Raw genomic sequence first — 27,417 nt, 5'->3', positions numbered from 1 at the left:
AAAGAATAATTTCTGGTACCGACTTTCAATGCCCCAGTGATACAATTGGCCAAAGCAATGTGTAGTAAAATATTATATAGCAGGGCCGGATAATATCAATATTTTTACTTGTTTCTAAATTTATCTTGTGAAATCCTTAATTTTATTGAATGAAAGCAAAAAATATCGGAAATAGCATCAAATTTTAGAATAAGTTTAGAATTGTTCAAATTGGCCAACTTTGGCACGAATTATGGCCAATGACACCGTCACACGCTGCCCGAATGTTGCTCTGCGGTATTTTGGCCCATTCCCGGCGAAGCGCTTGCTTGAGGTGATCGACACTTTAGTATTTTTTAGTGTCTACATTGCTTTTCAAAATACTCCAGACACAATAGTCCAACGGATTGATATACGGAGATTTTGGTGGCCATTGGAGGGTGCTGTTGTAAGCCTCATACAAATATTCCCAATAGATTTTTTTGCACATACTTCTTCCAACTGAGACCATTGACAATGTCGGTGCGACTCATCCAAAGCCTGTATACAATTTCTACATACAGTTACAAAGCGATGGCCTAGGCCGTCGGACGGATGGGTCTGAACCATCCGTCCGACGGCCTAGGCCATCGCTTTGTAACTGTATGTAGAAATTGTATACAGGCTTTGGATGAGTCGCACCGACATTGTCAATGGTCTCAGTTGGAAGAAGTATGTGCAAAAAAATCTATTGGGAATATTTGTCACCGACTTTGTAAGCGAAGGCTAGATGGGTTCGAAATCTATCGACATCCGATTTAGATACATGTGCTATGGACACATTTTATTATATTTTGTTTTGTTCTTTAATTGTTATATGGATCTTGCTTCACAATGTAATGGCAATACGACGAATCTAAATCGGATGCTAGTTGTAGGCATTGTTATTTAATTTTTCTTTATTGACAAAATAGCATACGTTTGGATGGGTATTAAATTGTAATGGCCAGCGGACTGCTGGGTTGGGATGTGTTTTAATTCAATCAAATCGGATTTCTCCCTCTCTTTCTCGGAGAATAATTTTTGTCAAATTTGTACAGTTTATTTGGATCTACATATCTCATCTTGATATGTACCAAATATCCTGTAACTGATTTCGTCCAAAGGGACATAGGATCTAAATCCGTTAGTTGAGGGAACTAGCAAAGCTGAGTACATAACATTTAATAGCTTCGATATGTCGTAAAAATAGTTTGTAGCACCAAACGAGACTCTTAAAGTTGTTTTCCAGAGAAATATCTTTTCAAAGTCCCAGATTTTTTTATCTTTCTTCACAGGTGTTATGGATATTTTTATTGATTTTTTAACTTATCTTAAACAATTCCTTTGCGTTTTTGCTATCATTGTAAAATAAAATTTCTATTATTGTACAATAAATTAAATATAATTTTAAAACCCTGTTTTCGAGAATTTTTTGTTTTAAATTCTTGCATAACTAATTAGCATACATCCTAGTTTTCTATAGGTTTTGCACTCAACAATTTTCCGACTTCAAACATCGACCGTCATCAAACCAATCTCTTTAATTACAAAAAAACGACTTCATAGTTACATGCATTCCCTACGATTAAAGTGATTGATTTGTCTAACTTTCATATGAATGTCCAATTGATGTTTGGTGATTTTTCTTCAATATTGTTATTCCTTGATTGAAATCTCATTATTTTCTTGAGAAGGAAATCAACTTTCTGCTACTTAAATATTTGTATAAATACAGGCACGATACATACATACATATAAATGTGTGTGTATGTACGATTGATTGTAGGTGTCTTTGTGAGTTGCTATTGGTCTCGCTTTGTGTGTATGTGGGCGTATTGGTGTAAATAGAATATGTGTAATCCTGACGATATTTACGTGCATTTGTATGTCTATGAGTGTGAGAGTGTGTGTGTGTATGTGTTGCCGTGTGTATATTGATTGTTTGGCATTTTATTTCAATTTCCATTAAGGTATCTTTTGTTATTCCGTAAACGTATCTCTGTTCTCCACAAAATGAAAATTGTAAGGTACGATTTGGATTTGCTTCGTTTTTGGTATTATTTACTGTTGTCGTGCTTTTTTCTCTTCTTGTTGCTTTCCCAGGCCCAGGCCATCTTGCCCCCACGCCACCTCCAACTACTATTAATTGGAAAATGGTCTATGGTTGTGTTTAAGTGCGACCTTCATTCAATGTAGCTTCGATTACATGCTAGTTACCATGGACGCTTCCAGGAACGTTTATGTATTTATCTGCGTATGCGAATATACGTGCAGTGTTTTTGCTTGGTTTGTTTTCTCTGGAATGCCCTGAATAGATAAAAAGATGGAGAGCGGCAATGGACACAATACATTAGCATTGTTCGATGTTTGTGTGTGTGTGCGACGGTATGGGTAATTAATTGTTGTTCCTGGAGAATGGACACGTGCTCGAATGTAATTCGAGCATATTTCTAAATATTTCATTAATTTCCTTTTATGTTCGTCTGATTAAATGCACACAACTCTACATACGTACGCATATTTGTGTTCGATGCACTGCAAATTGACAAATCTAATTTGGCAAAAAAGCAAACAAACAAATTATAATGGACGTTGGAATTCTTTAGGTACGTATATTAATTACAAATAGATTTTTTCAAAATTTATTGTTGCAATTGGCCAGAGGTTATTTGCCTCTTTTTAAAATCTATTATCAAGTTTTCAATTGAAATATCCTAATTAAATACCGTTGTTGAAGAAGTGGATATGGTACGTCATCATAGAAGAGTTCTTCTTGGGCTAATGCACCGCAGAGCTTGGTGAAATTGACATAGTTTAACAAAATGGTTTCCTTGTGCATATATATAACTCTAGAATTTGATTACTTGTTAATGTAATCCCCGTTTGGGGAACGAAGCTAAAATTTTAACCTACATGTCCCGATTTTAGATTAGGTCTAATGTTGGTACAAATTTTGCATTGAGGGAAGTTTGAGGAATAATTTCTCATTTTATGAAAGTCCTTATTTTAATTTGTTATTTGTTGTCATGTAATATTTAATTCTGCCTAAATAGTATGTGCGAGGTTTGAAGGAAATCGGAAACTACTATATCATAAATAAGCAAGTAAAAAACCATTAAACGAGTTCCACTTTAAACTACAAATAACAGTAATACAGTTTGGATAATACTGTTATAATTTTCAAACCAGTAAGGAAAAATCAAAAGTCGGGCGAGCCGACTATATGATACCCTTCAATTAGATCATACCACCTATCAACATTTGCCTTTAGAGCAATTATAGTTTGCTATAGGGTGTATTAAAACAAGTTAAAAAGCAGTAAGATCGGCCGGGCCAAACTTTGAATACTTTGAATAACCATTTGGAACGAATTTCGAAATTCTCAAAAAATAAAATCCGCTAAAAATTCTGTTCAGATCTTAAAAATACCGAATATAGCCGTTATATTGGAGTATATACGACGTGGACCTACATAGGCATTGTTTGTTATAAGCCATTACCATATAAAAATTCGAAACTTGAAATAAACGGTGAATAATGTAGCTAAAATCATCAAAATACCGTGTATAGGGAGGTACCGTTATATCGGAGCTATACGAAGACTTGGACCTGCATAGACAATTTTCTGTCTCTGGCTGTAGTAACCACTTCGAACTTCAAATACCAAATTTGAAACAATTCCGGTGAATAATGTCGTTAAAATACTCAAAATACCGAATATCGGGATGTACCGTTATATGGGGCCCATACGAAGACCTGGACCTGCATAGACAATTTTCTGTCACAGACTGTGGTTCCCATTACGAACTCTAAATATGTAATTTGAAACTACTACGGTAAATAATGACGCTAAAATCACCGAATATTATGAGGTATCGTTATATGGAGGCATGCACAGACAATTTTCTGTCATAAGCTGTAGTATCCATTTGGAACTTTAAATACCAAATTTGAAATTCCGGTGAATAATGTCACTAAAATCACCAAAATACCGAATATCGGGAGGTACCGTTATATGGGGGCTAAATGAAAACGTGGACCTACATGACCCATTTACGAACTTAAGCTGCCTACTGGCAAAATAAACATGTGAGCAAAATTTTAGCCTTCTATCTCAATTCGTTCGAAAGATAGCGTGATTACAACAGACAGACGGACATTGCTTAATCGACTTAGAATTTTACGCTGATCAAATATATATATACTTTGTTGTATATATATATATACTGATATATATGGGAGCTATATCCAAATCTTAGCCGTTCTCGATACAATTATGCAAAGGTATTTCCGAACTTTATAAGATATCTGGTAGAAAATATCATTGTTATTACTAATTCGATGTACTTGCTTCTACCAAAATGCAGCACTTTTTGACAGATATTGGCCACTTGGTGGACAATTAACTCGAAATCGGTTAAAGATATATATAAGACCTATATTCAAATGAGAACCGATTTTGATAAAATTTGGTAGAGGTGTTTCTGGGCTTCATCTGGTAACTTGTACCAAATATCATTGTTGTCGAATGCATTTTACGAATGTGATGGAATTTAAATCCTAAATCGTATAAAATATATATATGGGAGCTATAGATATATCTGAACCGATTTACAGCAAATTTGAAGTACTGGGTTACAGGATGAAGTCAGTCGTAATTGCCAAAACTCAGTTCATGTGGGCTGATAATAGCCATTTGGTGCACAATTAACCCGAAATCGGATGAAACAAATATATGGAAGCTATAGCTATATATGAACCGATTTTCTCCAAATGAAGATCCTCAAATGTGACTATGGGTTTATCTCGCTTCCTTCTCCATGTTACAAGCAACTGCACAAAGACATAATACCCTTACCACCCTGTGGTGTAGGGTGTAAAAACCATGAAGTGGGTTAGGCCGTTATATGGCCTATAGACAATTTTATACTTCAAGGATTGTCATCTACCAAATATTCTAAAATACCAAATTTGAAAAAGATGTCATGGGAAGATGTCAAAATACAGAATATCGCTGGGATACGTTCTATGGAACCCATTATGAACTGCAAATACCAATTTTTGGACAAAGTCGTGGAAAAATTTGGCAAAAATCATCAAAATACCGAATATCGGGCGGTACCGTTATAAATGCAATGTTTCGCTTCAGGAGCTAGAACCAATCATGACCTACAAATACCAATTTTTAGACAAATCCATGAAAAAATGAGGCAAAAATCATCAACATACCGAATATCGGGAGGTACCCTTATATGGGGGCCATACAAAAACGTGGACACAATGACCAATTTTTAGACAAATCCGTAAAAATAATGTGGCCAAAATTATCAAAACACCGAATATCGCGAGGTACCCTTATATGGCGGCTATAACAAAATGTGGACCGATACATCTTATTTTCAATACCAACCAAGTATACGAAAATCTTCACCAATGCAGATAATTTTCTAACAGAAAAATATTGAAATATTTGCATTGAACAATGTCGCTAAAATTCTGAAAATGCTATATAGGCAATTGTCTGTTGTAGGAGGTAATGCTCATTCAGAACTCCAAATGTCAAATTTGACGACATTTCAGCTAAAATCATCAATATTCCAAACATGGGGAAGTACATTTACATGAGATCTATACCCATGCATAATGTTTTGTACACAGTAGGAACTCAAACTGAAATTAAACAATTGAAATAGAAATTGAAATGAACGTATGGTGAGGGGGTTATGAAAATGGGAATTAATAAATTCTCATTTATTTTGAAATACAAAACTACTTGAAATTACAGTGAAAAGTGTGGCAGAAATCTTCAAAATACCGATATATCCCTTGTTCGATATAGTTTTGCTAGCCAATCAAAGACAAATGTATCAGCGTTCCATTTGCTTGCTTTCTGAATACAACAAAATAACGGAGGTTAGAGTACTCGAATAAATGTACTTTAGAGGCAAAAAAAAACGCAAATATTGGTAAAAAAAACTTTAATTTCCAAAAAGTAGTCAGAATAGTAACTTTTTTCGGAGGGTACCCGGGCTCCAATTATACACTGCCAAGTAAATATTTCAATTACATACATATTGAATATTCGCCCATAAGGAACATTTTTCTGATATTCTTTCCTCCGCTGTCGTCTTGTCATCCCATTGACATTGAAACTAATTCAAATAGGAAACAGAAAATATTTAATCGTATGCCGATTGATATAAAGATTGATAACAGATCACTGTGCAAGAAATACTCTAACATTTGCTTAACATTAATATAACAGCAGCCATATGTTCTCCCAACATACAATTTCTCAGCATGCGCATAAAAATCAAAACAATGGAAATAACCGGCAAAACTGTTCCCACGGCATTGCCAGATGCAAAGGACATATTTAGTACACGATGTTGGGAGAGCGAAAACTCCCTATACCGGTTTTCCTATTGGATTCGGCTCATTGACTAACCAACGACGAGAGACGAGATATTTTTGGTCGTTTGACTGGTACTATCTTTTGGCATTAATTTTTAAACAAAACCCATTATGAGCATCAGCCCAACCAGCACCACCGCTGAGCATTCGTTCGAATGCAAAATGCAAAGAATACGAGGAGTTTTTCATTTTTTGCTGGGTTTCTATGTTTCACAAGAATACTTGCTTGTCTAGATGCGTGCCTGCCTGACGGACTGGTACAATATGTGGGGACCAAAACTGAACGGCAACGAGCGAACGAACGAACAAATGGTTGGCGGCTGATTTTGCTTTTAGTTAGTTAGTTGGTATGTTGAGGCGAAAACCAGTTTTACTCAATGGCTTTGGCTGCACCAACTCCCTATCTTGGCAAACGAAACGGGAATGAAGGAGCACGAGATGGAGGAAAAGACGGGTGACAAGTTGAGAACCTCCACATTCAGACCATGAGCCGAGTTTGCCGGCCAACAACACAACATAACACACACACACACTTGCAGACACAGACACCGCTCACTCGTAGGGACCTGATGAAGATGCGATAAGTGAAATACCAAACAGTTTATGCGGATATTGCAAAACGAACGGTACGTTTGAGCGGAAAACTAAATTTCGGTTAACAAAAATTTTAAAATCCACAATAGTCAGAGAGTTTCTGGCCAAAATGTTCGATATTTTGAAATGATGAAATGAAAATAATTAATATATGATCGCAATGCAAATAGTCAATGAAAAGAAAATTTTAAAAAGCCTATAAAAATGTTGTTTTCATGGTAGAGCATAACTTGTGCGAAATAAATAAAAAGAGAAAAATAATTTCTTACATAAATGTAAATGTTTACAAAATAGTGAAAAATAGTTGAAAAATAATATTCAATACAGTTGAAACTTTTGAAAAGCATAATAAATATTTATTTTATTTCAAGGTAATTTTTGAAAAGTCAAAGTTCACTCAGACTTATCTGATACAAAACAAAAGAATTTATTGAGATCATACATACAAATGTATTACGTATTTATGTTTGTGGATATAAAATTCCTGTTTACAAGTGGTAGCCCCTACTTTCATCATGTTGATATGATAAATGGTGTCAAGCATTTGTTGTGGTTGCACTTTAGCAGAGCATTAATTAAAGATTTCAAGTTCACACATCAAAGTTGCAAGTTTCATTATTGTCGTATGAAAAATTTTATCTGAGGACAAAATAAAGTGATTGATTCATATCAGGCCTGAACAGTTTAATTTCTTCCTGACTCTTAGATTTATTTGAATATTAAAATGTTTTAATACAAACTGGTTTAAAGTCGGTAACAATCAATTTATATAAGTTCTTTGCCACGCGTTTTTTTAGAAATTAGAATTCTCGAATACACGACTTGTTTAAGAATGTGGAAGAAAACCACAAATTTTATGATGGTTTTTAAAACATTTTTATACCATACAACACTATGTGTTGGGTGTATTATAAGTTTCTGACCGATACATTGATGCCCATATCCAAAATATCCCATATATAGCAAAATATCTACAATCTCATATATAATGTAGGGGATTTTAGTTAGACCGCTTATAACTCAAGACAGGCTGCATGGATTCTGAAAATTCTCACAAATTCGGAATGTCTTCTTTCCAGAAAAGGATATAACATAAGATAATCGAGTGAAAATATGTCCATAAAAAAGTGAATATTTATACCCTACAACACTATGTGTTGGGGGTATTATAAGTTTGATTGGTCAAAAATTATTTAACGCCAAGAAATATTAGATTCCCACATAGGAAAGTATATATGGATCTTTCTATCTCGCCGAGCTGAGTCGATCTAGCTATGTATGTCCGTCCGTCCGTCTGTCCATGTTAATTTGTAATCACTCTATAAGTCACAATTGTGGCCCGATCTTCACGAAATTTAGAATGGAGGTGGGGATAGGGTCAGAATAGAATCCTATTTCTTATGGAGATGATCGCATAATATTTAGGGGTTGAAATGGAAATTTTCCTGATTTTGCAGTTGCTCTACAGGTCGCAGTTATAGACCAATCGACGCGGAAGTTAGCATGGGGCTAGAGCTTAGGGCTGGGCAGAAGTCTTCCAAACTTGATGGTCGTCGGGTAATATTTAGTGGGGGAAATAGACCATAAAATGTGTGTTAAATAAAAGTCCAATTCACCATTAAACCGCAAATATTTTTAATCCCGGCGAAATCACAAATAGACGAGCAGGTCAATTCTGACCGTTACGTAGATGCCGATAGTAAATATATCTGATATATATAGCGAAATATATTCAATATGTGCAAAGGAAGGGAATGTTAGCTAGAATGCTCAAGAATGGGTGGACCGATTTTGACAAATTTTGTCAATTCAGAATGCCCTATTGGCATAAAAGTATAATATCTAAAAACAAGTAAGCAAAAGCTATAGTCGTGCGGGGCCGACCATGTGATACCCTACAACACTACAATATATTAGAAGCCCCCTTATGTCCAAATCCATTTTGGAAGATTTCGCTTTTGAAATTATGTCACGGAGCACTGCCCAGATATTACCGTTAGCATTTTGACCAGGTACATTTTCTCAATATTTATGCACTCCATCGTGCTGTTAGTTTTTGTGCTCCATTTTACGCCTAAATATAATCCAATGCTCATCCAAAATGCCAGAATTCTTCCCTGTGCTTAACCATCTTCTCAGGCGTATCGATTGGCTTCAATTGTGTGATCAGGATTTTTTTTCTGTTTTTGGTTCATTTGAACCCCTTAATATTTTGCGATCATCTCCAAAAGAAGAGACCCTTCTGTGTCTCCAAATTTAGACTCATTTATATGATTTGCTTGTCTACGATATTTGGCTATATTCGTCAACGATATCAACATAAAAAGCCAAAAGTTCGCCTATTGTGTATTTCGGATATCGCCTATAATTAATGTTGGTATTTTTCCACACAAAAGTAGTGGTCCATTCTGCCAACTGTCTTAAATTCTAACTTCCTGCAAGATTTCGTGTCCTTTGGTTTCTATTTGTGACCTATATAACGGCTGCAAAATCAGGAACATTTTGAGTTGCTGGTCCATTTCAACCCCTGAATATATTGCGGGCATCTTTGAAAACAATAGGCCTAGCACTTCTGAGGCTAACCCTACCCTTTTCGTGAGGATCGAACGATAATTGAAATCTGTATATAATTATCCTAACCTGTGTTGTAAGGTGAAAAATATCACAAAATATATACTTCAATATTTAAAGTCAAATTGAAAAAATCGCATGCGATAAAAAATATGAAAAAAAAAAAAAGTCACAAAATACTACAAAATCTATATAGATTTTATACTTTTATGCCAAGAGGGCATTCTGAATTGACAAAAGTTGTAAAAATCGGTCTAGCCATTCTTGAGATATAAGAATTCTAGCTAATTCCTTTGTATATATACATTGTACATATTTCGCTATATATATCCGATATATTTACTATCGGCATCTACGTAACGGTCAGAATTGACCTGTTCGTCTATTTGTGATTTCGCCGACATTAAAAATATTCGCGGTTTAATGGAAAATTTGACTTTTATTTATCACAAATGCTGTGGTCTATTTCAACCACTAAATATTACCCGATGACCTTCAAAATTGGAAGGCTTTTGCCCAGCCACAGCTCTAGCCCCATGCTAACTTTCGCTTCGATTGGTCTATAATTGTGACCTGTAGAGCAACTGCAAAATCAGGAAATTTGTCAGTTTTTGATCATTTTCAACCCCTAAATATTATGCCATCATCTCCAAAAGAAATATGGTTCTATTCTGACCTCAACCCCACCTACATTATAAATTTCGTGAAGATCGGGCCATGTAGAGTGATTACATATTAACATGGACAGACGGACGGACATACATAGCTAGATCGACTCAGCTCGGTGAGATAGGAAGATCCATATATACTTTCCTATATGGGAAACCAATATTTCGAGGTGTTACATACTTTTTGGCCCAATCAAAAGTGTTGTTGGTATAAAAATCGCATAAAAAGATGCCAATAATGATGTTAACATAAATTTCGTGGTATTTTGTAACATATTTTTATTTTTTCATATTTTCTATCCCAAACATTTTTTCAATTTGACTGAAGTGTATATTTTGCAAAATTTTTCACCTTACAACACAGTTTGGGGATATTATATACAGATTGCAATTATCGTCCGATCCTAATGAAAATTTTCATAAGGGTAGGGTTAGGCTCAGAAGCGCTAGGTCTATTGGTTTCAAAGATGTCCGCAATATATTAAGGGATTGAAATGGACCAACAACTAAAAATCTTCCTGATTTTGCAGCCGTTATAAAGGTCACAAATAGAAACCAAAGGACACGAAATCTCGCATGAAGTTTGATTTTGGGACAACGGGTAGAATGGACTACTACAGTTGTGTAAAAAAATAGCAACATTTTCATTTTACCGAACGGATGAAAATAAAATCCAAATATACGAAAAGGCGAACTTCTAGCTTTTTATGCCGATTTCATTGATGAATATAGCCAAATATTGTAAAAAAACCAAAAACAGAAAAATTTTCCTGACCATACAATTGAAACCAATCGACACGGAATTTTGCATGAGAAGAAAGTTAAGGACAGCGAAGAAGTCAAGCATTTTGGATGACCATTGGATTATATTTAGCTGTAAAATGGATCACAACAACTAACAACTCGACGGAGTGCATAAATATTGGGCAATTGTGCCTGGTCAAAATGCTAAGGGTAATATCTGGGCAGTGCTCCATGATATAATTTTAAAAGCGAAATCTACCAAAATAGATTTGGACATAAGGGGGCTTTTAACATATTGTAGTGTGAAGGGTATCACATGGTCGGCCCTGCACGACTATAGCTTTTGCTTACTTGTTAATAATATTTCAAACGTATTTTTCAATAATATTTATATTTACTCGATATTATGATATTATGTAGTGTATTTTCCCGATCGACTTTGACTTATTATTTAGTTTGTGGATTGTGCTAATACAACTAAGTACGCAGTGTTAATAAATCCACAGGTTTTTTGGTTTTTATTTTATTTTTTTTTTTGCGGATTATGTGTGAAAACCTGTTCCATTGCTCATTCAGGAGATCTTTACTTTGTGGTTACAAATCGAGATCATAAGGCGTTCGGTCGGTAATCTGTTGACGGCTATTTCTGTTTGGTGAATTGCAGCTCAGTGGTTTTGTTGCCATGTGTTACGTTTCTTTGTTCATGCAAAAGTGGCAATAAATAAATGTAAATGCAACAAAAGAAGTTGCTTAAAGCAACGATTTTTTTGAAATGTTAACAGTGAAGTAGAAAAATATATGTATATATTTTTTGTGTACATTATCGTATGAATAAAATATAACCGAGAAATATCCTCGAATAACGTGTCGTTTTTGTGAATAAATTCTAAAAAAAATCAAATTTAAATTATTCATCAATAAGGACTGGAGTGATTCTGTGTGTTCATATATTTTTTTTTTTTCTAAAGTCTTGGTTTGCATTTTTTCTCTGCCATTGACAATAACAAGAGTTGTGCAAAAACTGCGATTTTACTAATCTATTGTAAAAATTTGCCAATTTTTATACTACTCGACAGTTCAGAAACAAGTGAGGGAATAATACTTAAATTTTCCCCTGTTTTCGAATTGCAAATTTTTTTGTCCGTCGTTCAAAAAATATTGACAAACGATTCAGTAAATATAATTTGTTTGGTCTATTTTGCAACTTAAATATATTGTGATGATCTCTAAAAAATATACGCCCCTATTCATTCCATCATTATCCTGGTTCTTAAGTATAGGACCATAATTGCGACCCCTGTAGGACTATAACATTTAGATATGACTTGTAAACTGTAAAAAATCTGTTGAAAAAAATGTCTATAAAAAAAAGTTAAATAGTATCGGTCGGTATTGCCGACAGATGTATACCCTCAGCCAATGTTCGATTATTTAAAAACATTTTGACTTGAAGTTGGAGCAAAATCGGATCATCCTTTTCTTTCTGTGCAAAAAAATATATTTTTTGAAAATTTCGACCTTTTGTGGGGGAAATATCGAAAGGAGTGGACCGATATTATCCATCTTAACACCAGACCTTGGTTTATTAAATGTATTGGGATATGTGTAATTCGAAGACAATCGGACTTTTACATCACGTATTGTGAGAGTTGTAATTATTCAAAATTTTGACCATTTGTGGGAGAGGTACTTGATGTAGTGGACCGATAAAGTACATTTTCACACCTGACCTAGTGTTAAATCACTCAAATGATTTTTTAATATTATTTAAATTTGATTTGTTGCTCAAAGAGCATTTTTGAAAACATAACATTATTTAAATTAATTATTTTCAGTACTTAATATTTTAACGCTACAAGAGCCACCTTAATGTCATTTTTTCTGTTTTCCCTTTTTTTTTATTATTTACTTTGAATTCGCCCTAAAGAGAATACATCATAACTAGCATTGTTATTGTAAATATGGATGAGCAGTCAGACCAAGGTAGATGTACTAGGTAATCGCATCAGCCCAGCTGACGGCACCATTAAATGTCAAAACAAATTGTTGTAATGAAGAATTCGCCCTAAATGAATGCAACAACAAATTTGTTTATGTTGTCTTCCCCAAAAGTACCTTTTTATAATATTTCAAATAATTTAAGAGCAAGTTAAGAGTGAAACCAGTAAAAAAATTAAAAGAAAATGAAGGAAGGAGGTTAGAATGGAGCGCAGCTTTAAGAATTAGGTTAGCCTCAACATCTAAGATTCCCAAAGCACATCACGGGAAGTAATGCAAGAATTCGACTCTTGTCATTTGCAGTTCCAGAAAACTTTCGGTTTAAACCAGAAAAATATAGTCATTATAAGTTTATTGGCTTAAAAAATATCGCAATACTACAATTAATACTTATTTTACTCTTATTTGTTTTACAATAAAAACTTTATTGCGAAGTTCGTTTACGACGAGAGGCACACAAAATAAAATGTAAACAAACACCTCGTTTCTGATTGGTTGAAACAAATTTGCCGCAACCTTTAAATGTCATGGCGAATCTATGTTTTTCGCCTTAGATGTCAATTTTGACATTTGAGGGGACCACAAAAGTTGCTTTGTTGTAGCAATTCGCCGATGCGGTTACCTGTTAGATCTACCTTGAGTCAGACGATCAAGTAATAGGCAGAGAACGCACATACGTACAAACATACATACATACGTTGAGTGCATCATCTCTGTTTATGTTATTGCTCTGCCTCTGCCGATCGCTCTGCTGCTATTCAATGCAAAAAATATTGTCCCGCTATTCCTTTGGTTGTTAAACCAGAATAGAAAAGAAATAAAACATTCTTATTTGAAACAACTAAAGAGTGAAGAAGTGTTTTAATTTGGTGACGGGCTAGAGGCAAACAAAAAAGTAAATATTACCCAACACAGTGGTTGAGTAAAAATTGCAAATTAATTTTGGAGAAAATTGCATAAAAATTAAGCTAAAAGTGGAACAAAAGGAAGGCGAGAATTTTTGGCGTGTCTCAACAGAGAAACAACATATTTGGACAAATTGCTCTTCCAGGAGAAAGAACTACGCTTGCTCAGGGAATTCTACTTGCTGTTGGATAACCGTGGTCAGATTAAAGGTGGAGAGGTGTATTAAAACACTTTTGTCGTAAGTGGCCCTATAGACAACACAATTGCCCAGAGTAAGTCAATTTACATACTCAAGTCGAACCCTTGAGTTAGGAGTGTGTTTAATTACATATGAAACATATTCCGGGGTTGTCAAAATAGGCAATCCTCAAACATTGGCGACCGTGACAGGACACTTGTGTCTTTTTAACCTAAAAATTTTGCTCCATTTTACCCAAGTGCATTTGGATTTTGTTTGCCCGCCTTTTTACTGTCAGCCATTACTCCGTCATTTTGCGAAAGAATCGAAGCCATTTTTATAAGCGATAAGGAATATTGCTGAATTGAAAATTTAGAGTGAGACAGCATTCTCGCGTACTTTTCAGCTAATTTTTTGCTGCAATTTCTAAAACTATCGTATTGCTTCTTTCTCAGAGGGAAATTGTTGCTCAAGTGGCTGAACTTGAAAATTAGACTGAGACGGCATTCTCATATACCGGCTTCTCTTTCTTGCGGAACATAATCCTATCATCGGTAAACAACGGAAAACATTTTTACACAAATTTATAATAAATTATAATTCCAAATGACTGATGAACAAGTCCAGGGTTCCCAAAGGGACACAACCCTTGAGGAATTGAAACAACAACGTGGCTCATCAAAGGGGAGTATGACCCGACTTAAAAATATAATTGAATCCAACACTTCATTGTCTCATACAGAACTTGAGTGTCGGTTGGGAATTGTAGAATCCCACTACAAGCAAGCTTCTTACTACCAAAGCCAGATAGAAAGATTGTCCCCCAGAGATAATGGAAGAGCCGAAATTGAGGAACTATATGTTTCAATTAAAACTAAAATTCTTACTCAAATTGGGCAAGGTAGACGTCCTAGTATAGCTGATCAATCTTTTGTGTTGCCTCATGTCCCATCAAATAGATTACCCAGCTTAAAATTACCCAAGTTTGATGGGAAATATCTGGAATATAAGAACTTTATAAATACGTTTAACAATTTGGTCCACAATGACCCAAATATTTCTACTTCGGAAAAATTCAACCACTTACTCTCGTGTCTTAGTGGGGAAGCGCTTGCAACCATAAAGGCATTCCAAGTCACAGATGAAAATTATTCTAGTGCCCTTAAAAGATTGAAGGAGCGGTACGATAATGACACACTAATCTGTCTTGAAAATGTGACATCAATGTTTGAACTTCCGAAGTCCAATAAACCTGTTCCAAAGCAATTGAGAAATATTGTGGATACAATTTCTGCTCTCTATAGCTCTTTGAAATCCCTTGGCTCCTTTGAACAAATTTGTGATGCCTTCATAATTCATCTCGCAATGAGCAAGGTTGATTCTGAAACCAAACAACGATGGGATGAATACATCGATTACTCTAAATTACCCTCTTGGACTGAATGTTGCTCCATGTTGGACAAGCGTTGTCAGCAATTGGACGCACAGTGCCGACGGTCTTCAAAACAGCATAACCCTACCACAACAACAAATTACTCACATAGTAATAATCAAAAACAACATTCATTCGTAACAAAAAATGTGGCTCAAGATTTTGTGTGCAGTCATTGCTCCAAATCGGGTCATATGATATCAACTTGTCAGCGGTTCATCGTTCTTACTCCTAATCAACGAATTGAACAAGCTAAACAACAAAAACTTTGCCTCAACTGTTTATCAAAAGGGCATGGTTACATACAATGCCCCTCAAAATATTCATGCAGATTTTGTAAACAACGTCATCACTCGCTTCTTCATAAGCAATTAGAACCAACCTGTCCCCAGAAAGAAGAAGAAACGTCATCATCATCTGCTGCTACACATAGCACCTTTCAAAACAAACCCAGTCCCCAAATGAGTGCTGTTATTCTTGCTACTGCATTAGTATTGGTTCGTGACTCAGAGGGAAAATATCAACTGGGCCGTGCTCTGCTTGACTCTTGCTCTCAAGTTAACTTCATAAGTGAGACATTATGCAAATCTCTTAATCTCAAGAAATGCACAAATTCAACAGATGTCTCTGGAGTTGGCTCTTCGAAGTTGAGAGTCACTCATAAAACACAAACGACAATAAGATCTCGTCTTAATAACTTCAATATGTCATTAGAGTTCCTGGTTTCTCGCAATATAACTGGTTATCATCCTGATGAGAATCTTTCCGTTAATGATTTCAATTTGCCCTCCAACATAGAGCTAGCTGATCCAGAATTTCATCGTCGACGAGGAATCGATATTTTACTCGGAGCAGAATCATTCTTTTCGCTCTTATCCGTTGGTCAAATTAAACTTGGAGAAAATTTGCCCACTTTACAAAAAACTCTCTTGGGATGGATTGTCTCTGGAAAGTATACAAGTCAAACGGCAATATCATCACAAAGGTCTACTTACTCCATTGTACAACACAAAGATATTTTCCAAGAGATAAATAAAAATATTGAAATGCTATGGAAAATTGACGTCGTTGAAAGCAAATGCCAAAATATGTCCCGAGAACAAAAAGTATGTGAAGACCATTTTGTGAAAAATGTATCAGTTCAATCGGATGGACGCTTAATGGTGAGATTACCCTTTAAAGGTGACCCAAATGTGCTTGGCGATTCACGAGACATTGCCCTGCGTCGTTTCTTTTCCATAGAGAGAAAATTGAACAAAAACCCTGAATTAAAAGAGGATTACTCACAATTTCTTAAAGAATATGAGGAATTGGGCCATATGTCTCAGGTGGACGACACTAATATTTCAGTTCCCAACTATTACATACCACATCACTGTGTTCTTCGCCCCAGCAGTGTGTCGACCAAGTTGCGTGTTGTTTTCGACGCATCATGTCGAACCTCTTCACAAACATCCCTGAATGAAATTATGATGGTGGGTCCAACAATCCAGAACAATTTATTAATTACTCTGCTTCGTTTCAGGTGTCATCGTTACGGAATGACAGCTGATATCGTCAAAATGTATCGTCAGGTTTTGGTTCACCCTGAGGATAGACAACTTCAGCTTATACTGTGGAGAGATGACTCCACCAAACCGATAAAAACATTTGCCCTCAACACCGTTACATACGGGACAGCTTCGGCACCATATCTCGCAATTCGAAGCCTACATTATGCCGCAGAACGTTTTCCCAACCCATACGAAGTAGGAAAAGGCATAATCATGAATGATTTTTATGTCGACGATATGGTTACTGGAGCGGATGACCTTGTATCTTTAAAACGCATTAAGAACGAAGTCACCGAAATTTTATCTTACTCGAAATTTTCACTCTCGAAATGGCATAGCAATTACCCAGGTTATGTCTCAAGTGAAGATGAAGTAAAAGAAATGAAGCTAAATGATGACGTCACAAGTACTTTGGGTATGACATGGCACTCAGATAATGACACATTCCATTTTGAGTTTCGCCCATCCAAATCATATGCACATAATACGAAAAGAAACATTCTTTCCCTGACGTCGACGCTATTTGACCCAATGGGTTTAATAAGCCCTCTCATCATCAGGTCAAAAATATTGCTCCAACATCTTTGGATCATAAAATGTGATTGGGATGAATCAGTTCCTCAAGAAATTGAATCAGCTTGGGATGGATTACCATTTTGTGAAAAATGTATCAGTTCAATCGGATGGACGCTTAATGGTGAGATTACCCTTTAAAGGTGACCCAAATGTGCTTGGCGATTCACGAGACATTGCCCTGCGTCGTTTCTTTTCCATAGAGAGAAAATTGAACAAAAACCCTGAATTAAAAGAGGATTACTCACAATTTCTTAAAGAATATGAGGAATTGGGCCATATGTCTCAGGTGGACGACACTAATATTTCAGTTCCCAACTATTACATACCACATCACTGTGTTCTTCGCCCCAGCAGTGTGTCGACCAAGTTGCGTGTTGTTTTCGACGCATCATGTCGAACCTCTTCACAAACATCCCTGAATGAAATTATGATGGTGGGTCCAACAATCCAGAACAATTTATTAATTACTCTGCTTCGTTTCAGGTGTCATCGTTACGGAATGACAGCTGATATCGTCAAAATGTATCGTCAGGTTTTGGTTCACCCTGAGGATAGACAACTTCAGCTTATACTGTGGAGAGATGACTCCACCAAACCGATAAAAACATTTGCCCTCAACACCGTTACATACGGGACAGCTTCGGCACCATATCTCGCAATTCGAAGCCTACATTATGCCGCAGAACGTTTTCCCAACCCATACGAAGTAGGAAAAGGCATAATCATGAATGATTTTTATGTCGACGATATGGTTACTGGAGCGGATGACCTTGTATCTTTAAAACGCATTAAGAACGAAGTCACCGAAATTTTATCTTACTCGAAATTTTCACTCTCGAAATGGCATAGCAATTACCCAGGTTATGTCTCAAGTGAAGATGAAGTAAAAGAAATGAAGCTAAATGATGACGTCACAAGTACTTTGGGTATGACATGGCACTCAGATAATGACACATTCCATTTTGAGTTTCGCCCATCCAAATCATATGCACATAATACGAAAAGAAACATTCTTTCCCTGACGTCGACGCTATTTGACCCAATGGGTTTAATAAGCCCTCTCATCATCAGGTCAAAAATATTGCTCCAACATCTTTGGATCATAAAATGTGATTGGGATGAATCAGTTCCTCAAGAAATTGAATCAGCTTGGGAATCCATCATGGCTGATTACAATAATTTGTCCCAAGTAAAGATTCCTCGATACATTCGACTACCAAATTCAACTAACATAGAGGTCCATGGATTTGGAGATGCTTCAATAAAGGCATATGGTTGCTGTTTATATCTTCGCTGTGAAGATTCTTTGGGAAACATAGCAGTAAATTTAATCGCATCAAAGTCAAGAGTTGCGCCTTTGAAAACGAGAACATTGCCTCGATTAGAGTTGTGTGCTGCTCATTTACTCGCAACCTTCTGGAGCCAATTAAAGCAATATTTTAACTTCCCGATTTCTCAAATTTACTTCTGGTCGGATTCTCAGATTACTCTTCATTGGATTAATTCCCACTCTTCAACCTTGTCTACTTTTGTGGGTAACAGAGTAGCTGAGATTCAAGAAACTTGCCCTGATGTCCTATGGCAATATGTTCCTACTGAATACAATCCCGCTGATTTAGTATCCAGAGGTTGTTCTGTCTCCGATATATTGGTTTCGCATTGGTTCGTAGGCCCTTCCTTTCTTATTGGCCCATCTTTCAATTGGCCAAATTATTCTGGCCCAAGTCTAAGCGAAGCGGACATGCATCTTGAAAGACGAAAAATTACATTGATAACAAAAAAGGAGGACTTACCCTATATCCTAAAAGCAGTCCATAAATTCAGTAACTATTTAAAATGTCTCAGAATATTCTCATATATATTTCGAATTCGTTCAAGGAAATCGCTCCACTTGCCCTCTATATCTCCAGATGAGTTGACACATTCTCTCCATAGGATAGTCTGGTGCATTCAACAACATTATTTTTCGGAGGAATTCCTTGAAATATCAAAGCATGGATTTGTCTCTGGTCAGCTGTCATCATTGGCTCCACTTATAGAAGATGTCTCTGGAGTGCAATTAATAAGAGTTGGCGGCCGATTATTAAATGCCGAGCTTACACCAGAGATGAAGTTTCCTTTGCTCCTGCCCAAAATCGATCCCTTCGTAAAAATCATGGTGATATACATTCATCGCTCTAATTACCATGCTGGTCCAAGGGCCTTAGTATCTTTGGTTCAGCAGCAATTTTGGATTATCAATTGTCGGTCTTTGGCCCGTAAGGTTGTTCATCAGTGCATACATTGCACAAGATACAAACCGAAATTACTCACTCAGGTAATGGGCAACTTACCCAAAGATAGAGTTACCCGTTTCCGCCCATTTGATGTTGTTGGAGTTGATTTTGCTGGTCCCATACCAACGTATCTCAGGATTCGAGGGAAAGCTCCATCAAAATCCTACATTGCTGTCTTCGTTTGTTTCGCATCAAAGGCAGTACACCTAGAAGCGGTATCCGACTTGTCCAGCGAGGCCTTCATAGCAGCATTAAAACGGTTTGCTGGCCGCAGAGGTGTACCGTCAAGAATTTATTGCGATAACGCTACCAATTTTGTGGGAGCAGAGAGGAAATTGAGTGATTTTCATAAATTTTTCCACCTCGACAAAAATAAGGAAGCAGTTGCTCATTATTCATCTGCGAAGTTCATAGAATTTTCCTTCATTCCTCCCAGAGCTCCTCATTTTGGTGGACTATGGGAAGCTGCTGTGAAATCAGCTAAAGGCCACTTGCTCAGAACGCTCCCTAGTGCTCGTCTTACATTTGAAGAGCTATGCACAGCCCTTGTTGAAATAGAGGCAATTTTAAATTCCCGTCCTATCTGCCAGATATCCACAGATCCCAACGACTTAGAAGCGCTTACTCCAGGGCATTTACTCATTGGTTGCCCGTTGCAGTGTATTCCAGAGAAGATAAAATATGACTCTGACATTTCTCATCTACAACAGTGGCAACGAATCTCAGCCATAAAGTCTCATTTCTGGAGCAGGTGGCACACAGAATACTTGGCTCAGTTACAAAATCGTTATCGCTGGAAAAACCCACAACAAAATCTTCAAGTCAACGATATGGTGCTCATACACGAAGACAATGTTCCCCCCATGAAATGGGCCATCGGTCGTGTTACCAAACTTATTCCAGGAGCAGACGGTTTTGTTCGAGTGGCAGAAGTCAAGACATCACAAACTACATTAAAGCGTCCCGTGGCAAAGTTAGCCGTACTTCCTAAAGAATAAAGTTTGATTGAAACCAGGGTTTCAATGGGGCCCGGGATGTTAAATCACTCAAATGATTTTTTAATATTATTTAAATTTGATTTGTTGCTCAAAGAGCATTTTTGAAAACATAACATTATTTAAATTAATTATTTTCAGTACTTAATATTTTAACGCTACAAGAGCCACCTTAATGTCATTTTTTCTGTTTTCCCTTTTTTTTATTATTTACTTTGAATTCGCCCTAAAGAGAATACATCATAACTAGCATTGTTATTGTAAATATGGATGAGCAGTCAGACCAAGGTAGATGTACTAGGTAATCGCATCAGCCCAGCTGACGGCACCATTAAATGTCAAAACAAATTGTTGTAATGAAGAATTCGCCCTAAATGAATGCAACAACAAATTTGTTTATGTTGTCTTCCCCAAAAGTACCTTTTTATAATATTTCAAATAATTTAAGAGCAAGTTAAGAGTGAAACCAGTAAAAAAATTAAAAGAAAATGAAGGAAGGAGGTTAGAATGGAGCGCAGCTTTAAGAATTAGGTTAGCCTCAACATCTAAGATTCCCAAAGCACATCACGGGAAGTAATGCAAGAATTCGACTCTTGTCATTTGCAGTTCCAGAAAACTTTCGGTTTAAACCAGTAAAATATAGTCATTATAAGTTTATTGGCTTAAAAAATATCGCAATACTACAATTAATACTTATTTTACTCTTATTTGTTTTACAATAAAAACTTTATTGCGAAGTTCGTTTACGACGAGAGGCACACAAAATAAAATGTAAACAAACACCTCGTTTCTGATTGGTTGAAACAAATTTGCCGCAACCTTTAAATGTCATGGCGAATCTATGTTTTTCGCCTTAGATGTCAATTTTGACATTTGAGGGGACCACAAAAGTTGCTTTGTTGTAGCAATTCGCCGATGCGGTTACCTGTTAGATCTACCTTGAGTCAGACGATCAAGTGATAGGCAGAGAACGCACATACGTACAAACATACATACATACGTTGAGTGCATCATCTCTGTTTATGTTATTGCTCTGCCTCTGCTGATCGCTCTGCTGCTATTCAATGCAAAAAATATTGTCCCGCTATTCCTTTGGTTGTGAAACCAGAATAGAAAAGAAATAAAACATTCTTATTTGAAACAACTAAAGAGTGAAGAAGTGTTTTAATTTGGTGACGGGCTAGAGGCAAACAAAAAAGTAAATATTACCCAACACAGTGGTTGAGTAAAAATTGCAAATTAATTTTGGAGAAAATTGCATAAAAATTAAGCTAAAAGTGGAACAAAAGGAAGGCGAGAATTTTTGGCGTGTCTCAACAGAGAAACAACATATTTGGACAAATTGCTCTTCCAGGAGAAAGAACTACGCTTGCTCAGGGAATTCTACTTGCTGTTGGATAACCGTGGTCAGATTAAAGGTGGAGAGGTGTATTAAAACACTTTTGTCGTAAGTGGCCCTATAGACAACACAATTGCCCAGAGTAAGTCAATTTACATACTCAAGTCGAACCCTTGAGTTAGGAGTGTGTTTAATTACATATGAAACATATTCCGGGGTTGTCAAAATAGGCAATCCTCAAACACCTAGCACTGACGCAAATATTACATTATGCAAAGTTGGAGCAAAATCGGATTATCCTTTCTCTTCCTGTGCAAAAAATATATATTTTTGAAAATTTCGACCTTTTGTGGGGGAAGTATCAGAAGAAGTGGACCGATATTGCCCAATTCCTAACTCGATCTAGGTTTTACAAAAATATTACGATGTAGCCAGTTTGGACCAAATCGGATATTCCCTTCGAGAGTTATCGTGCGCACCAGCCAGACAGACGGACGGACATCACTAGATCGGCTCACAATGTTCTGAAACTGATTTGGTCCAAAGAGACCTAGGGTCTAAAACCGTTAGGCACGTTTTTACCGTATCAAATTGTATATTCCCTCTGTAGCCATATGGCTGAGGGTATAATTATCAAAATATAGAATATCGGGCTCTACATGTAAGTATACTGCGAACTTAAAATAAACAAAATAAACATACCCTCCATACTACGGTGGATGGTACAAAAAGCGGTACTTTTTAAAGATGATTTTATATATATTTCAACTACTAAATCAAACTTAGTGGTATTCATCAGATTCAATGTCAGCTCAATATCATTATAGTTTATTTGCAATTAAATATATTTATGAAATCGGCTAAGGTATACAGCTTAGCTATAGCTTATATTTAGGACCTCCAAAAATGTAATATTCACTATATAAAAATAAAATTCGCTACAAAATATGAGACACAGCCTAGAAATTTCTTTGCTAAATTTTGTCGAAATCAGATCAGATCTAGATATACCTACCATACACATTTTCTTTCAATTTAATGCCTCTTGGAGTTGTATTAAGCCACTCGTCCGACAGCTGTTAAAATTATTCCAATGACAGCTCATTATATTGTTTACAAGCGTACAAAAGCATTTTGGTGATAATTTTCCATAAAAAAAGTTATTCGCGATTGAATTTAAGCGTGATAGTGTGATTTCTTTATATTTGGCTGGAAAACCACAAGTGGCTATCATTAGAGCACTCCAGAATTTAAAAGTGGACAAATCTTTTGTGTATCGTAGCCCGACGTCAAGGAAGTGGGCGGAGTAACATCAGCAGAAATGGTTCGAAAAGTAAAGAAGCGACTTGATCGAAACCCGCGTCGCAGTGGCGGAAAAAATGGCTCGTGAGCTGAACATATCGCAATGTTCTATTCGGCAAATATTGAAAAATGAGCTCGGGGTAAAGCCATTGAAATTCCAAAAAGTGAAAGAACTTACACCGCGACAGAAAGAAAATAGACTCAAAAGAGCTAAAGAGTTGCTTCGCTTGGCCGAAAGTGGTGAACTGTCAAAGTTGGGTTTCTCCGATGAGAAAACATTCGTTGTCCAGCAGCTTGTAAACAAACAAAATGATCGTGTTTACTTGCCAAACAGGTCAGCTGAAAATGTGCACTTTCGGTTGGCCACCAGAACTCAAGCGCCGGCCATTTTCCGCTCCGCCGGCCATTTTCCGCTCGTATCAATCGACCGTGGCATCAGAATAAATGCCGAATATTATCGCGAAAATATTCTGAATTGTGTATTAAAGCAGTGGACATTCCAACAGCACTCAGCACCATCGCACTCAGCACGCGCCACCCAAGAATGAGGTCCCTCGCTTCATTTCCAGCGCACAATGACCACCAAAACCTCCGGATACCAATTCGTTGGACTATTGTGTGTGGAGTATTTTGGAAAGCAAGGTTGGCACTAAAAAATACTAATGTGTCGTTCACCTCAAGCAAGCGCTTCGCCGGGAATGGGCAAAATATCACAGATCAACATTCAGGTAGCGTGAGACAGTTTCATTGGCCGTTTGAAAGCCATTATTCGTACCAAAGGGGACCTATTCGAAAAAATCTAAACTCTGATGCTATTCTCGACATTTTTGCTTTCATTCAATAAAATTAAAAAAAAATTTAGAAATTATGGCGTTTGATTTTGTTGCGGTTTTTTATCTCACCCTGTATATATTTCGAACTAAGGGTACTCAATGTCGAGATAAACAAATGCCTCCGTGCAATTTAGTGGAAATCGATCTGAGTGGGATATACCATATATTAGTTCCTTTCCATTAGCTCCTTATCATGATATATTATTTAGGATAGCTTTACTAAATATGCTTGGTGGTGGTCACAAAAGTTGGCTCGTCAGATTTTCTATTTTCTTTACTAGTTTTAATTGCAGATTTTTTAAATATTTTGCATAACCTTAGAGGTTCATAAATTTCAGAAATTTGATTGTGGGTTATTGTAGTTGATCGTATTCTGCAGAAAGTTTTAGCAAACATCAAAAATATTTAAAATTTTTCCTTATTAATGCGAATTTAATTTGTCGATGGGTATTTCATAATTTTGTCTTTCAAGTTGAGCTTTTCACGACTTAGGGATATAGGACAGAAAACGGGATTCTATACAAAGTTCCACACATCAACAGGTATGCTACGCGATTCGCCGTTGGTTTACCGTCTTATTAGGTCTATAAGAGACCATGTTAGTGGCTAGGCGATGATCCATTTGGAAAAGATGCATTTGTGAAGAGTTCCATAAATTCATGCTCGAATTGATGTGAAATATTTCATTTCAAATTGGTCTATAGTCTGACTGTAGAAATCTGATTTTCAATGATCGACCTTTTTCCTATATCAATTGTGTTTGTCTTCCAGTTGGAAGTTTTTACAATTATGTTTTAAATATATATACAAAAAAACAAAAATATATAATATTTCATTTTATATGGGGCGAATTCCTCTAAATTAATGTTTATATTTATCGAAGATACAAATATATGTAACAGATATTTTTCTCACTGAAGATACCATATTTTTGTGTGTTTTTAAATTTGCTTATTCAAAAATTCCTAGACACTCTGAAATATTCCAAATTAATCCTAGATTAAAAAAAATGCTTAAAGCTTCTATTGAAAATCACTTCCTTATATGTGAATTATTAAACAATTGGCCATTTTCAGAGTCCCCCCCCCCAAAAAAGAATAACAAAAATTATAATAAAATTCTTGTGTACACTTTTTGCATATATTTTCAATTCAATTTATCCGATTATGTGCAATTTCCTTTGTGCAGCAAAATTCACAGCAGATTAAAGAACTGCATGGCATTATTTTCGGTATTTCCTTTTTTAGGGGTTTTGCAACAACAACAACGATATGACGGCGAGGACAAAAAAATGCTCATTTAATTTTAAAATCGAGTGTATGACGCTTAAAGACAACCCAAGTAGCAGTAGTAGAAGTAGTAGTGGCACGTAGAAAACATTTGCAACATTTCGCCATACCTGTTGTACGGAGGTTTTAAAGACCGATTTTTTCAACTCTCTCCCATTCGTATTTTTTGTTGGTTCAGTGTGGATGGATATCAGTGGCGGATACCACAACAAACCTTCATCGATGCTCAACTGGCCGGTAGGAAGGTTGTTGGTCTGCTCTGTTGGTCGGTGCTGGTTGCTCGCTTTCGGGCAGACACAATAAACATATGGTTAAAAATGCATTTTCTGTGTAAGCAGGATAATAAAATAAAAACGACGACGGAGGCATATCTTGTCGACAGACGGACAGATGAATTGCAAGCAGCAAAGCAGCCATTTGTAATGAATTTTATAACGGATACATTGACTGCAATTTCTTAAAACGCTGCTGCTGCTGACCAAGAAAACTTACTTACTTCTTTCTGGGCTCCTTAACAAAAATCCGGCTAAAGGAAAACATTGGGCAAATGTTTACCTTTGCCAATAAAACCGAAAATATATCTGTGTAGGTAGGTAAGAAAGAAGGATTCGTTAAGAAACGAGAGTAGATCTTGGTGTTCCTTGTCAGTTGGCTACGTTTTTATGGTGATTTTCGAGACAGTTTTCTGATGGCTGGCTGGCTGGCCAAAAACCTTTTTATGCTTTTTAAGATATCTTAAATAAGTATCTGCAGTATGCCTGATACTGTGGCACGTTTGTAAGTAATTTCAACTTAAATATTTTCTGTCTGCAGTTCTCTTTTCGACTGCATCACCTGAAGGCCGGCGGAATTCTTTTAGTCATTAAATAGACATTCTTAAAGGGACTTTAAATTATAGCAAAAAAAGCAGTAGAAACAATTAAGAAAAAAAAGGAACAGACAGATGGACTGAGTTGATAAGAGAAATATTTGGGATCTAAAGACTAAAATGGATTTGTCTTGTAAGAGGTTTTTTTAATAAGGTCAAAAATTTGCAAAGAATTTTAAATGTCGAAATGAAAATTGAATTGCCATAAAAATGTTGTTGAAATGCTTTGTGTAGAGGGGAGTCCCTCTGTGAGTGGTATTTTGGGATATACATATTTTGTGGTATACATAAGACTAAAAGGCACATTTTGGAGAAAATCGCTAAAATACTACAAAATACGTCAACCTTGTTGATGTAGTGTATATGGTCCAGTCAGATGATATTTTGAACACCAATATACCGAATTTATAACGCCCTCCACTAATTGCATTGTGCCGTGGAAAATTAAATTTAAGGAGAATATATTTTGGAGTGAAAATTTTAAAACCCAAGATTAAATTTTCTCGTAGTTAAAAAGTCCGTATTATGGCATAATGTATACATCAATTGTCTGCCCATAATGGAACTAAAAACATTTTTGTACAAATTGTCCTCTTCATAATTCCTTCAATAGTCTTTTCGTCCTTTTTTTAAACCTAGCAATATCGCTTCAAGATGACATATTCTAACATTGAAATATTCTAGAAAACTGTAGCTTCGAAGATTGTGTTAAGTTTATTCTATCCACAATTTAAAAAAAAAAACAACAAACCTGAACCAGAATTGAAATTTTTTTGTTAAAGTTTTGGTAGAACTCTTTGGAAAATTAAATAAAATTAATAATTTGGGGGGGGGGGTGCGCTTCTGTCTAATGAAATCCCAATCCTTTGCCCTTTGACTGA

General features: G+C 36.1%; 1 protein-coding gene across 2 annotated transcripts in view; it reads left to right on the top strand.

Annotated features, from left to right (window-relative positions):
• Positions 1-6,709: 6,709 nt before the first annotated feature.
• LOC101895019 (semaphorin-2A) overlaps positions 6,710-27,417 on the top strand; it is a 308,952-nt gene continuing 288,244 nt past the window's right edge. Inside the window, exon 1 of one of the 2 annotated variants that reach the window (XM_059120027.1) lies at positions 6,710-7,379. The gene's annotated coding sequence lies outside the window, so the exon portion shown is untranslated. The remainder of the gene's footprint in view (positions 7,380-27,417) is intronic. The other variant, XM_059120025.1, reaches the window with a different exon arrangement.

This window comes from Musca domestica, unplaced genomic scaffold, assembly GCF_030504385.1.
Source record: "Musca domestica strain aabys unplaced genomic scaffold, Musca_domestica.polishedcontigs.V.1.1 16, whole genome shotgun sequence".
Taxonomy (NCBI): Eukaryota; Metazoa; Arthropoda; class Insecta; order Diptera; family Muscidae; genus Musca; species Musca domestica.
Note: the sequence above shows the minus strand (reverse complement) of the source record. Positions and strands in the feature narration are given on the sequence as shown.